This window comes from Ursus americanus, chromosome 16 (assembly GCF_024610735.1).
Source record: "Ursus americanus isolate L20-20 chromosome 16, mUrsAme1.1.p, whole genome shotgun sequence".
NCBI lineage: Eukaryota > Metazoa > Chordata > Mammalia > Carnivora > Ursidae > Ursus > Ursus americanus.
In genome coordinates this window covers 60647243-60662388 of record NC_142142.1, presented here as the reverse complement: position 1 = coordinate 60662388, position 15146 = coordinate 60647243, and the positions used below count along the sequence as shown (strand labels likewise).

The following is a 15146-nucleotide window of genomic DNA, read 5'->3' as shown; positions in this document are numbered from 1 at the left end:
ATTAAAATTCATTGCAGTCACTGAAAACCTAAAACATCTATACTGTACTGGAATGTGATGTACAAGGATTCTGGTTAGGATAGAATTGGTGGTCAGTTTCCCAGAGACCTCGGTAATGTCTACATGTGTGTATTCTGGCAGGATGGTGTTACCAGCATATAGGTGCACCCCACGGCAGTCCCCTAGAGAAGAATCCTTGTATTTAACATCAATACCACTTTCTCCATACATGTCATATTATGACGTTTCATAACTCAGCGGAAATATCTGTATGAAGCAGAGAGCAAAAATTATGTAAAAATGGGGAATGATTGAAAAATTCACACTCGGACTGTAATTCAGTACTGAACTAGGGAAGATACTGCATTATAATGTAAATTACCTTGATGCATTTCTTTCAAAAAAGCAAATTGTTCTCACTTTTTACCACTTGATAGGCAGTTGTTCTAATCCATGAAATAAGAAACTGAATCTTTGCCTTTCCCTGCTCTCTGTAATCCTTATCATTCAGTTTTATATAGATATTTATTTTAGCAAAATTCTCCATGATAATTTATTCACTAATCTGTGGAATATCCAAGACAAGTGAATATTTTCCCCCTTATTTTGAAAACGAGCTTGGCATTTTATCTTTAACCTCATAGAATGAGGCTATGCAGTCTCCTAGCCACATTTTTAAAATTAATTTTTCCCTGCCAGACCACGGGAAGCTTCATGACAGGTAAGTTTTCTGTGTGACCATAAACACAGCCTATTTATTTAACAAAACGTAAAAAGAAAAAAAAATGTTAAGTGGGAATCTTGCTTTTACCCAAGATACTTTCACAGTTACCCTCTTAAAGAACTCTTCATTACAAATCCTTAAAGAATATGAAATAAAACTAATCTTCACTCTCTTCTAAAGTAAGATTCTACCCAAGATAGACTCTCTCTAATTAATCCAATAATGTATGTTTCTGAATTCCTAAAAAGACATCATCGTGAATTAGTCTCTTCTCTTGGACAGGAGGAGTAGTCATCCCGGGGAAAAGAAATAGAAATGCCAGTGATAGTGTGTTTTCTCTTCTTGCAGGTCATCTTGGTAAGACCAGCAAGAAAGAGTGGGTATAAAACTGAGTCAGACAGATAAAAATATTCAAATGCAGGCATTGCTCTCCTGAAAAAAAGAGGTGGATTATTGCTTAGGCGTGTACTAAAGTGAAAACCGAAGTTATGTACTATGGTTCACCTCAGATATATAGCCCATATGTGAACAAAGTAAATGTAGTCTTAAAATATTTTGAATATTGAAACTAATGTATATAATTCACTGTCATCACACAAGCATGTAGAATACATGTGTGGCACTGGCTGAGGGAGAAGATTTCAAGAGTGTAATTGTTTAAATGGGCACGATTAGATCAATGGTGTAATTCGCAGATTACCAATAGCAGTATGAGTGTCCATGGGGAAGTACCAACCACGCGGTACCATAAGGACAGCCTCTCTCCCACCTCCGTTACAATGCTTTGCATAAAGTACATGTCAACAAACTTGGTTGGATGGTTGGATGGATGGATGGGCAAATGGATGTTTGTGGCAGGTTAAGAAGATTTCAAAGATTTTGAAGCCAAAGTAAATAACAAGAAAAAAACTATCACTGAACCATGATAACACATGTAGAAAACAATGAGGAAACTGTGTTTAGCCCACTGCAGATGGAGCAGTGATGTCACACGTGCAAACATGCTTTTTAAGGCTGGTGATGCAGTGCAAGTACTAACTGTCAGTATCACCGTTCTTTTAAAAAAGCACGGGAGATGTCACAGGTTGTGATATGACAGAATGTCGTTATTCATAAAGACTTACAGATATAGTTCTCTCAGAAGAGAGAGTTCTCTCTTCAGAGAGAACATATTTATTTCTTTGAAGGATTGTAAATATTAAAATGTGCATGCAGGTCTCTCTGCCTCTGTCTCTGTCTCTCTCTCTATATATAGATATATTTGTATATATCTTTTGCATACTCTTCACTGCAGTGAGAAAGCAATTCATTGAAAGAAATTTGAAAAGCAGGGGGTTAAAAAGACCACACACCTAAAATAGAGTTGATTATTTTCTTACCAAATCATATGCATATTCAGGACCCTAGTACGGTCTTCTTCAGTTTTGGTGGTAGTGGCTATATTTTGAACTCATGCGTCTTGAAAGGAGCTAATACGAAGGGCTGAGTTTGCTGTTCACAGAGGCTTGATGGAAAGGGACGGAATGCATACGTGCCTTTCCATTCCACTGCTCTGTTGGCAGCTCTTCCCTTTGAGCTACTAGGGTATTGAAATGGAAAAGATTTGTGTTTGCTGAAGCTTCTAGAGCAGAATTCTTGTCAATTTCAATCAACTGCCTACTTAGGAGTTTGGAACCAGCAAGGGGACACAAGGTGAGGAGTTACACATGAATGAGCTTACATCACAGGCATGTCATTGAGCTCCATATTTGAGGTATTAACAGAGTTGCAGCCCTAATTCTTAAGCAGGTAATCTGTCTTCTCTCTTTTTCCTCCCTCCTCTCTCTCTTTCTTTTTTCCCCCCAAGGTTTCATTTAAATTGCAGTTAGCTAACATGCAGTGTAATATTAGTTTCAGGTGTAGGCTTTAGTGATTCATCACTTACATACAACACCCAGTGCTCCTTACAAGATCAGAGGAATTCTTTCTAAGTCATTTTTAGGAGGTTGGCTAATGACAGTCAGTGGTATTGATTTCTACAACAGGTGAGCTGAACCTCTTCAGGCATCGTACCTGGTCTTGGTACTCACTTATTAAGCTATGTTTAGAAAGTGTTGCAAAGAGTTCAGTTTTAACCCAAAGGGTAGTGATGACTGTATATATATTCCCTGTCACTCATCATGTCTGCTGGAGAGAATTGTGATCGGCATTAGGAATTATCAGAACGAGGAGGTAACTAGAAACTTTCCCATGAGCCATGATGTTTTGGGAGTTTAGGATTCCTGATCTGCATATATCCTCAGCAAACCAGCAACTCGCTTTTGTGCATATGTGTGCTCCTGAGTTTGGTTTGGTAGATATTCGCAGCTGTTCATTGGAGAATTCTGAGCAGGCAGAAATGCGTGTATAATTGTCAACCATTTAGAGCAATAACTGAGCTTATGTAATTCTCAGGACGTGGTATAGTGGGCAGCAGGCACATAACCCAGCACTCAAGACGGACTTTCTTTTAAAACTAAGCACACATGACCAGTTTGTTCTGAAAAGTAATGAGGAAGCCCTCATTACTCATGGCAGTTTTTGCCTTGAGGGACTTGAGTAAAGGGAGTAAATGCATACCATAAAGTTGTTCCTCACCAGCGACTCAGATGAGCTCTGGCTAAGTGGGAGGGAGAGAATTATTGATGGACAAAAAGAGCCTGACTTGGCCTGGATGACATTCCAGACAATGACTATTGAAACTGAACATGTGAAGGGTTTCTTATTCCATACTGGATTGTTCACGGCAACTACCATCCTTTAAACTGCATTTGCTCACATCGCTGTAAAAATCTGCCGATCAGTCTTTCGCTCAGCGCCTTTCATTTTAAGATTGTTCATAAGCAGAGCTAACAATCGTACTTTATTCTTTAATGTGTTGCAAAATACACTCACTCGCCATCTGTGAGAAGCGCCTCTTCTGATTTTCTACACCAGTGGTGCACAGTTGTGTCACTGGGCCGCATCATGCCTCCAGACGAGCTTTTTCTTCTGCCAGCAGCCATTATTTCATTTTAATTACGGGCTAATATTTTGAAGTTGTGAGCTTGCTCATAAAATGTCAAGCTTCTGTCTTTTCCCAGAACTCTCTGAGATGCCACCTTGCTGGGCCTACATGTCTGCACAGCAGTGGTTTCTGAGAGCAAGCTGCTGGCCTCACACGGCCAGGAACTTTTCAGCTCGCCTGGAGCGTCGTGCCACCCTGCACCATCCTTGAGCCGTCTTTTCATAAAGTAGACCTACAGGGAAAGTGAAATGTTGCTTGTGCCCCTGATTACATCCACAGGAAAAAAGAAAATATTAGGCCTAGTAAATTTGGGGTTTTTCAAAAAACATAGAAAGGTGTGTGTCTTGGTAAAAGTGAGGGATGTGTAAACAATATATGCCCGTGTCTCGAGAGCACACTGAATGCTGGGTTTCAGGACCAAGCAGAATAAGAGGTGGCTAGTCTTGACTTAAAACCAAGTTGCATGACTCACACTTTACATGTGAGGTCCCTAAGGCATTTGTGTTTTGAACCAGCATGAGTGCATGTCATGGTTCCTATATTGTCACACGGCCATGCACATCTCTGAGCAGTGTACAGAAAGGTTGGGTAGATAAATGTCCAGCCTGTGTCCTGTAGGATGGTGCCACATCACCAGTTTGGGCTGCGAAACACCCGCCTGCTTCTCTGGGGTGTTGTGCGAATCCCTCTGGGGATATCAGGAATGCAGTGTATCTGGGGATCGGCTGCGTAGTAGCTACCCCCTGGCTCGCTAGCCTACGGTTTCAAACACAAGGAGATGCTGGTTTCCAGAAGTCAAGCGGCAATGGGGCAGGCTGACTTGAAGAACACATTTCCACAGGCGGTACTGCCTGGTATGGGTCCTTCGTCTTGACATTGGAGCCCACTCCCTGCTTTTCCTCCAACTGATTACACTGTGATTTGGGCCCTATGTTTAGGGCCTTTTTACCTCTAGGTAATGTCTTTGCTAATTAAGGGACCCCTTGAGGTTCAATGCAAAAATAACCTTTGTAGGGACAGATCACTACAGAAGGTAGAATGATTTAAAGAGGGGGAAAATTTCTTCTGTTTTTTCTGTTAGTGGATTAGACTTATTTCTGAGCACCACTAACAAGCAGGAATGCCCCTGTCCCCTCCTCTTCCCCGCTGCCTGAATTTTCATTTCTCTCTTCCCTGCTCACAAACAGGCGAGGAAATCAACAGATTCAAGGACTCGCGTAGTTTAATTTCTATTCTTAGCATAACATCCGGGAACATGTGTTTTGTTGTTTACAAAAATAATCTATGAACCTTGACTCAAACAGGCACATTAAGGAATATTCTATAATTGGATTTCTTTCATTGATTCTACAAATATTTATTAATGGTGAAAAGCGCTGTGCAAATTGCTGCAGACAGATCCCTGCAGAAAGCCCCGCCCTAGTGGGGTTTACAACCAAACAGAAAATAAAAACTTAATTAAACAAGTGCTTGCACAAACTACTTGTGCAATTATCGATCCTGACCTTTATATTTTTCCCTCTTCTGCCTGGGACATTCTGCCTCAGCTATTAGCACAGTGAGCTGAATCTCAGCCTCCCCATCATCAGTATTGGACGTGAAGAGCTGACATGGCTCAGGACACGCTGTAGCTAAGATGTTGGGGAGCACTTGGTCTTGTGCTGAAAGACCACTTCCCGTTGGGGAAGAATCAGCTGTTATCTTCCTGCATTCAAAATAAAACTTACTTTTTCCTAATTTTCAAGGTAACAAATGTCAATTCTAGTAAACTTGCTAAAAGCTTGAAATTACAAAAGAATACATAAAAATTTCCTCTACTTATTGCTCAAAGACAACTTGTCTTGATGTCTTGGCACATATTCTTCTACTGTCTTTCCTAATTTGAAACAGTACTGTGAAATCGTTCAATATTGTGATGTTAGGAAGTTTCCGGTTTCCTTCTGCTGCTGTATTATTGAGATGAGACACCTCTGTGTACTAGCCTTTACAGATCACTTCCTAGAAGCTACCTGGTATAAAAGATTTTAAGACTGTTCATAGGTATTTATATCCTGTGTCCCTTTTTTTAAGAAGATGAATTTATTTATTTGAGAGAGAGAGAAAGCCAGCAGGAGGAGGGGCAGAGGGAGAGGGAGAAGCAGACTCCCCACTGAGCAGGGAACCCAACTCAGGGCTGGATCCCAGAACCCTGAGATCATAACCTGAGCCAAAGTCAGACACCTAACCAACTGAGCCACCCAGGCACGCCAGAATATCTTGTATTCCTTATAGGTTATATGAATTTGTGTTTCCATCAGCAGTAAACACAAGTTCCTGTCTCTTCATGCCTTTACCAGTATTGACTATTATTTCTTTAAAATCTTCTCTAATCTCAGACGTTAAAATGGTATCATTTATTTTGTATTTCCTTGCAATTGTATGTTAATTTAGCTATAGCTGCTTACAGTCTATGTGTTTTATGAGGATATCATAACTATACTACATGTCCATTAAATGACACACATGGAAAAGTAAAAATTTAAGTAAATATTTAAAAATTTAAACTTTTCAACCAAATTTGCATTCTTTTTTTAACCTGTTTTTATAATGAAATCATATCACCACCAAACATATAGTCACACAGTTAGATTTGTCACTTCTATAAATCAACTTATTTAAATGAATATTTTAAATGATTTTTCACTTAAACATTGAAACTTTTAGAACTATAACAGATCAGTTTTAGTGACTCCACAATTCAATTCCAGGGGAAAAAAAATTGGACACTGGGATCTGTCAATGAATAAGGTTGAACAGAAAGAAGGATGAAAAAAGAAAGAGGGGGAGAAAATCCTCCTAATTACCCACACACGTCTCAGCAGTGAGCAATCATGAGAAAGGAAATGCTGAAAAAGTACTTGACATTTAAATGTCAATTTAATCAAATTATGCAATTTTTAAAATGTGGTTGAGTGTAATGGGCTCTTTAAATTGTTTAAACCATGCTTTTTCTAAAATGGTCCAGAGACTGAGCATTTAGCTCCCTTAAGCTGCCTTGTGAACTAATATCCTTAAAGAATGACGTACTGAATTACATCATTACACTTTTAAAATGAAAACATAAATTTTGCTATTTTTCAAGAATGAAAGATATCAACATATCTAATGGTAACTAGTGATTGGTCAGCATTTGTAGTAAGTTAATAACATGATGTTCCAAAGGACAAATGAGAAAGTTAGGATGTGTAAATTCTAAGAAGGGAAATTATACACACCATGAGAAAGGCAGGTTACGGGTTTCTTACTCCCTACTACCTTTATTTCCCTTAATTTTAGTAGAGATTAACCTCAACCCCAACTCCCTCCTCCTCCCTAATCTAGACCATTCACTGGACAGAAAACTAATAATTATCTCACTCAGACTTACCAATAATATCAGTTTTTTATAGAACTATGACAAATAGGAAATGAGTGAAAAAGATACTCAGGAAAATAATTGACCAAGTTTAGCCCCAAAACTCAATAAAATTTGAGCTCTGGGTCTGAACACTAATGATACAGAAGTAGATTTTTCTGCCTAGCTTGACAGTCAAAAAATAAAACTCTGTATTTGATCACACTGTTGTCACAAAAATAATAAAGAGGATTTCTGCAGGTGGAATTAAGAGCACTAGATTTGGAAAACAGTGTCTGGATTTGACTATCCTCTCCTACTCATTTCTGCAAATTTGGATAGATCTTTTCTTTCTGAGCTATAGTTTCCTCATTTATAAAATGTGAATAATTGATTCTTTGCAGGATATGTATGAAGATTAAATGTAGTAATATATGCAGAGTGATTAGAACAATTTAAGCACTCAAATAATAGCTACTTTTTAACAGTCTTCTTAGTAACAAGCAACTGAAACAGAAATCCCAGCTCATTTAAGTCAAAGAATAATTCCTTGAAAGATTAGTAAGTACTTTCCAGGAATGCCAGGAGGCCTGATTAACTAGACCTAGGACAATAAGACATCAACTTTGCCCACATGGACCACAGAATGGTCCAATGAGGACAGATGTACCATTGCCTGGCTTCATCCCTGCACACAGCATATAGCCTCTTGGAACAGAAACTTGCTGGGGCTAAAACCCGTCACCATGGACAGCGTCCTATGGTTGCTGCTTCCACACGTCATTAGTGCCTACTTGGATTGGCAGGATCCAGGTCCTGACCTATATTATTTAATCGTGAGTCAAACACACAGTTTATTTGCTGGGGGGAATTAATATAAAGAATTGTTAGGAGAAGGAAGTTAAGTCCTAAAAGGCGTGCAAGAGGACTCTAAGGTATCCAGAATTATCAAGTACAGAACAGCTGCAATCCCAAGGCTGAGGAAGAGTGAACAATAAGAGTTAGAGAGTAGGAGAAGGTGCCCTGCCAAGGTTGAAATTGACGTCTTCAAAGGGAGTATACCTACCATGGGAAATTGCAGCCTGCAGGTGGCAAAGAAACTTGCCAGGGGTCTCAGGTCACTGCTGGTTTCCATAAGTGGCCAGAACCCATCTGTGAGTGGAGGGTGCGCATCAGCAAACCAGATCTCTGGAAGCCTTCAAAGCTGCCGCTGTGTGTGGGGGGGTGCAGGTCTATAGAAGTAGCCATGTGTTGCTGGAGGGTTCTGGTGGTCTGGAGATGCTTGGAAGCCTCTGGTGGGGAGAGTGTGGCCAGGGGTGCTGCTGGAGCTTCTCAGGACCCTAGCATAGAAAAATAACAAAGGAGGACCACAGGCCAAAGGAATGTTTGCTTGTCATCTCTTGGCAGGTTAATCCTAGTGCCCTCTGTGGATGAAGGCTTGCATCCCACCATCCGGCAAAGGAGAATGTTACCAGGATCCAGCATCACAAAACAGGATACAGAGCCAATATTACACAAAAGAAAAGTAGGTTTGGAGCTGAGGGAAATAAGTTGATCCCTGGCACATGAGTCCACAGCTTCGTTGCCAGGGATGCTGGGAAAACAATATGTGGCATTTTCAGGCTCCAGGACTCATGAGGTGGTGAATTCCCTGAACACAGCAAGCATTTCAGAGATCAGGCAGCCGAAAAGAATGACTAACGTCTGCCTCATTCTCACTATCAATCACATAGTACTCTATAGTTTATGTGTTGCGTTCACATTTGTTCTTGGCTAATGTGTCTAAATGTCCAAATTGTGTATTCCACACTTAAACATCTTCTTTATATCTTATGTTTCATATCATCTTCTTTCTTGAGCCTAAATCAGTGTCTAAGAGTAAATTCAGAACATGGGCAAACCACCCTGAAGGGTAGCATATTGTGTGTTTGAGAGAGTTCATACAGCTCCATACATTTGTACCTCATTGTTACAGAGTTGTCAATGTCTCAAAAAATAACCATAACCCATGGTGTCTTCAGCATCACACTATTGGATGGGACACTGCTTTAGGTAAGATACTGTATCAATATATGGTACACAGGTAGATGGAAGTGAGAAGACCACTAGTGTATATGACGCATGTATGAAACTGACATTTATTTGCAAATAGACATTAATAGACCCTACATAATATGGAATCGATCTATTCTATGTATCTTTAAGAATTTTTTCTTCCCATTACTTGGTTTTTCGTGGTTTCCCATGACCTGTTTTTCTCCTGCTTGATGCCCCCAGCAGCATTTGATTCTAGGGACACCCTCTCTGTTTTTGAAGTGCTGTTTCTCTTTTGGATCCCATGATATGGCATTGTATTGGTTTTGTCCTTATTCTCATGCCTTTCTTGCTACGGTTACTTTGCTAGCCACCCTCTGTATGTTTCTCCTAAATGTTGGTGTCTGTTCCTCTGAATTCCGAGGTCATTTGTTTTTTTATAAATCCAAAATTTCTGTCTCCAACTTTGAATGTACATACTGAACTGCCTAATTGGGTATGTATATCCGAAGTTGGAGATACAAATTTTCTGCAGGCATCTCTAACTCAGTATGTCCAAAGCTGGACTCTAACCCTTCCATAGCTTTACTCCATCTCAGTGAATGGTGAACACATTAGCTGGTATTCAGCCGGTTGCTTTAGTGAGATACTGAGACGTGAATTTTGCCTCATATTTGTAGGTAATTAATCAACAAAGCCTATCAGTTCTACTTGCTGCATATGCCTTGAGTCCATGTATTTCTCTCTATCCTCATGAACCCAGAATTCTAACCTAGCAACAGTTTTTGCCTGCCTTATTACTACAATACTGACTCTCAAGTTCACCAGGATCTATTACTAGTCCACACAGCAGCTAGCCTTCTAAAATCACAAATTAGATTATTCTCCTTGTATGCTTCAGAACAGGAAGGTGACATCCCATCAGCCTTAGAATGAGGTCCCAAATCCACAGTTCTTACAGTGCTCTCTAAGACCCAGCTCTGGACTTCCTCTTCAGCCTCATCACTCACTCGCCATATCCCGTCCCTCTCAAGGCACCAAACAAAATCACCTTCAATTTCTTTATAGCTCTTTGCGGTTTCCAACTGTTGTATCTGAAAATGTGTTTCCCCGCTTGTGAGACCTGTACTCCTAGTTAACACTCAGATTAAATACATATCCTCATAGCATCCTTACTCCTCCTCCCCTTTTATAAGCACTTCTTCCACTTGTCATCATTTGTTCTATGTAAGAGTAGAAATCACATGTGAATTCTTTACTGGGGCACCCCCATCACTTAGCATGTTGCCCAACTCAGAGTTGATGCTCAATATTGTTCAAATAAATATTCTAGCCTTGAAGGGGTTCATTACTATCACATAAAGTTTTAATTTGCATATTCCCTAAATTATGGAATCTATTTTACTTAGTTTTATTGTCTCAGCTTTTAACACAGGACCTGGAACACACGATACAAATCAGTAATTATATGCTAACTAAATATATGTCTACTCAAACACAAAATAGTATTCAAAACAACTAGCTTTTAGATTAAATCCTTAGAACCTTTATCCCATAATATTTGTGAGTATTGCATAAAAAAAGAAAGAAAAAATGAAAAGAAAAACCAACTTGTGAAACAAAATTCTGCCTAAAGATGCAATATATAGTGTACCATGGCTTGTATGTTTATCTGCCTGTAAGTGAACAGATGAAATAAACAACTTGTTCGTCTTAATCGGTAGAGGAAAAAGGAGGACAGTTTATATAGCATGAAAGCACTACTGATTAAATATTTGAGTAATTAAAATGTGCTCAGACCCATAATGAAAATCTCCTTAAGTATTTGTCATACTCCCTGAGCAGAACGATTTCATGAAATACGGTTTAAATGCTACCAGGACACAGCATAGCATATACTTTCCTTGCTCACAGATCTCATCCTTGCTCTGTAAATTTTAAATATCTATTAATTTACAGGTAGGATCTTGCTATTGGGTTGTTCCTCTTATTTGAACGGGCTTTTTATCTTTACTTTCTGTCTAAGCCAAGGAGGTCTGCCTTATTTAGTGTCTCAAGGTCTTGGGCAGTGACCATGTGCCTTGAGGATTCACTTTCCTCCTCTGTAAAATGAGCTATTCCACCTAGATAGACAGCGTGAAATTCCATAGTCTCTCTGTCCATTGATCTCTGTTGGTTTGCAGACCCCTTGGGAGCATCTTAGGTGTCATCTGCAGCCAGCCCTTGGATGTGGAGGGCAGGGAGAGACAGAAGAAAGAGGCAGACTTCAATAATAAAATTTTTTTAAAAAGAAACCAAAGAAATAATACAAGGAAAAAAAGAAGAAAGAAAAGAAAGGGGCAGACCATTCCAGATTGGTAGGTGGCAGGTTAATGAGTGAGGGAACGCACCTACGAGGCTTGTCTTGGGTGGCCACAAGATGAGTTGATAGTCCCACCTGCCCGCCAGAATCTTAAAGGTTTTTGTAGAGCATTCAGTCACATATACCATTCAGATGTGTCGACACCACATCACTGTCTAAAGGTCACGTCCTTGGGGCAGCTGCAGGGAGCAGGGAAGGCAAGTGGAACACATATTTCAAGGACAAGGAGGGAGTGAGGAATCTCTGATTCCCGCCCAGGACCAGCTCATGGGTCATCCACTGATCACACCCTCTTGATGACTTTCTCCAACAATCTCTTCAACACTTGGCATTAATTAATTTATACACATAATGAAAATTTGTATTGCATAATTGCTTTTCCCTTGGATAGAGTGAATGAACTCTTCATGTTATTTGCTAAGAAACAGATGTACATAAATTTCTTTTTTTTTCAAAAGTCTGTGTTCTAATATAAGATCTGTTTTTTTGGTCATATGGGATTTTAGCTATTCTAAGAAAAGTTAGTAGGAAAAAATGCTATTTTAGTGTAAAGACAGGGAAATATATACTTCAAGTATTAATGCTTTTAAAAGGATTGTGATTATAGTGATTACTGCACCAAGTCATATTCTATTATTTCTCAAAATCCAAAAGCATATTCTGTTTTCAACACACACACACACACGGAGAACAAATTAATAGTGTTCTTTGAATAGTGAATCATGGTTTAACAGCATAGGGAATGAAATAGTATTTTTATTAGACATCATTCTGTTCTATACTGCCCTAATAATTTAGAAGGAAGAAGTAAAGGGCTTTATAAACCAGGGTTTATTTAACAATGAAATCTCTGGAAAACATTCTGAGCATTCAAAAAGCTTAAAAATGTAACTTTGACAAAATAGCCAGAGTGGCCTATTATTTCTGTTCTGTGTTTTCCTTCTTCATGTACGGCCCTGAGGTTGGACAATTGTTTTTTTTTCGAAATTTGAATATAAGCAAAATAATATATCACAACATACAATTAAACCAGCCATTTTATGATTTTTACTAACATCTGACTTCTGGTTCTAATATTATATTCTAGAATGGGAAAACATTTAGTATCTATTTTTATATACACAGAAACTATACCGTGCAAGTGTTCAGTATTTCCATCTAGTCATGGTTACCTGTAAATTCTCTTCCAAGATTTTGTGCAGTGCATTTTAGAAAGGCACAATTACCCAAAAAAAAAAAAAAAACCATCAGATATTGTAATCTTATTTGTCTGAGTTATATATGTGTGTGTCCTTTTTAAATTGACAGCTAAAATTTGGTTTGCTTTAAGAGGTGGCTTTTCAAGAGAAACCAATTTTCTATAATCTTTTAAGACCTCCTATTTCCATGAAGTGTACATATTCTTATATTGCCTCTTCCAGTAGCAATCAAGGTGTAATGGCCCAAATGTCCTCAGCAGAGCAAGATGGAAAAAAAGCTTAACCAATCATTTTCTCTTTCAGGGGGTAGAGTAGAATGAGTATCAACTTTGGAATCAGACTTGGGTTAAAAATTGCCCTTTCCCCACTTAGGTGTATAAACTTATACAAGTTGCATAACTTCACCAAATTTCATCTTTAATAATGAAAAAGAAATATGGGAGAATAATACCTACCATGTAAGACTGTCATGAAGTTTGAGTGAGGTAATGCATACAAAATGACTACTGCAGAACCAGACACACAGTAGGTACTTAATACTTGCTGGGTTTTCTTCCCGTCCCCTTCCCCAGCTGGCCACCTGGATGCCTCCTTCATGCCCCAGATGTGGCACTAGAGCCTTGCGGTCTGGAGCTTTAGCCCAAAGCATAGAGCAGGTAGTCCCATTAAAAGCGTGTAAGCTATGAATTTCCAAATAAGTTGAATGTAAATTCGCTTTGCTAAATTGTGCCCTCTTAAATACAATGAGGCATTGTTATCTTTTATCAAAACACAAGTTTACATGTTAGATTTGCATTCAATGGCTATTTGTTCCTCTTCAAAGATTAAGCCAAATATCTTCACAGATCTCGAATACCTTTCACAGGTGACTCCTCTTTGCCTCTGTTCCTTTGGCTATTCATTCAGCAGATATTTTTTGACCACCAGCTCTGTGCCAAGCATTATGCTGAATGCTGGGGAGGGAAAAGCAGGGTGACAGAAGCAGTCAGTCCTTGCCATTACGTCCTGGTAGTATGGACAGACATTAAACAAATGTCACAAATTCTGCACCCAGAACAAGGAATGGCACTTCAGTTCTATTCGGGAAGCACGATATTCATGAGAATTGTTGTTTCTGAACCCCACTCCAATATCTGTCAAATATTATTCCATTCCATTTTTAATTGAGGTTATCCACTTCCATGATGTATTTAAATGATTTTTCAGGAAGACAGCTGCTTCTCTGATGAAGAAAGGCTTTCAACATCTTATTTAGACCCTTGAAGAAGTTTCTCAAGCATACAAAGAACTCTGCTGCAATTATGCCTCTCAGTTATATAGTATAAAATATAGATGATGAATTGGATATTTCCATTAAGGAGCCACTTAAAGGTGAAACTATGTTCCAAATCCTTGAATGCCTAACAGTGTATCACTGGGTTGGTTGCCTTGGCCCCCGTAGTCTTCTTTATGGCTGGAAGTTGACAAGTGAAGAACCCAAACACACCTGTAATGATTTAGAATTGGTTTCTTCCTCTCCTCTCAACTTCTTTCCTTCTAAAGACTTACTTGTTGGAGTCCTTATGGTTGTATGTCAGGAGTATAAAAGAATCATAAGATCTTCACAGCACCCAGATTACTGCTAGGGCAGCCATTTTTACACAGAATGTAGTCTTGCTTCTTGTGCTGAGTCTTGCAAATAGCCTTCTGCTTATTCCTTTATAGGCCTTGGAAGCAAAATGAGCCATGTGTTTCCATTATGATGGCCTGACTCTGGAAAGAAATGTGCAAACAAGCCTGTATATTTTTACTGAGCTCTCAATTAGTTTAATTTAGCATTGAAATATGCTTTCTGGCTGAGATGTCATAAAGCTGAAGGGGAGTTTGTGAGGGCTGTGCAAGTGATTATATCTCATTGTGGTCTTGGACGGCATTGTCCAGAATCATCTTCAGAGAAGACATCTGAGAAACTGGAAGTACTTAATTGTGATAGAACTAAAGTGAAAGATTTTTGTGTTATTTGCATTTCAACTTGTCATTTATGGTGATTAGCTTCAGTAACTTTAAGTACTCTAGCTAACCACCACTTACAAGTCTAAGAAAATTAGCTTTTACATATTAATAATCCATGATAATGCCTTAAGGGCATAAATTAATGAATTCTGGGCCCAGCATGCTCCATCCACCATCTGATTGAGCCTTTTCAAATCTGAATATGAGGAGCTCATCATTTTCACATCAAATAATAAGAGAAAGAGGGAAGATGCTTAACTAGTATGTCCTGACTTTGTAAAGTTTTCCAATAGATTGTTGGTGTTTTAAGACACATTCTTTTAAAAATCCAGATGTGGGACAAGATTTCTTTTTGAAGAAATATAAATGGCAGGATTCTAAAAAATAGTAGATAGAAATTAGGTAAATACAGGGTGACAACAATACTAGGACAGTTG

The 15146-nt window shown here is 38.9% G+C and overlaps 1 protein-coding gene across 3 annotated transcripts in view; it reads left to right on the top strand.

Annotated features, from left to right (window-relative positions):
- The window catches only part of GRIA4 (glutamate ionotropic receptor AMPA type subunit 4), a 361556-nt gene that overhangs the window by 111191 nt on the left and 235219 nt on the right, over positions 1-15146 (top strand). The window lies entirely within an intron of this gene.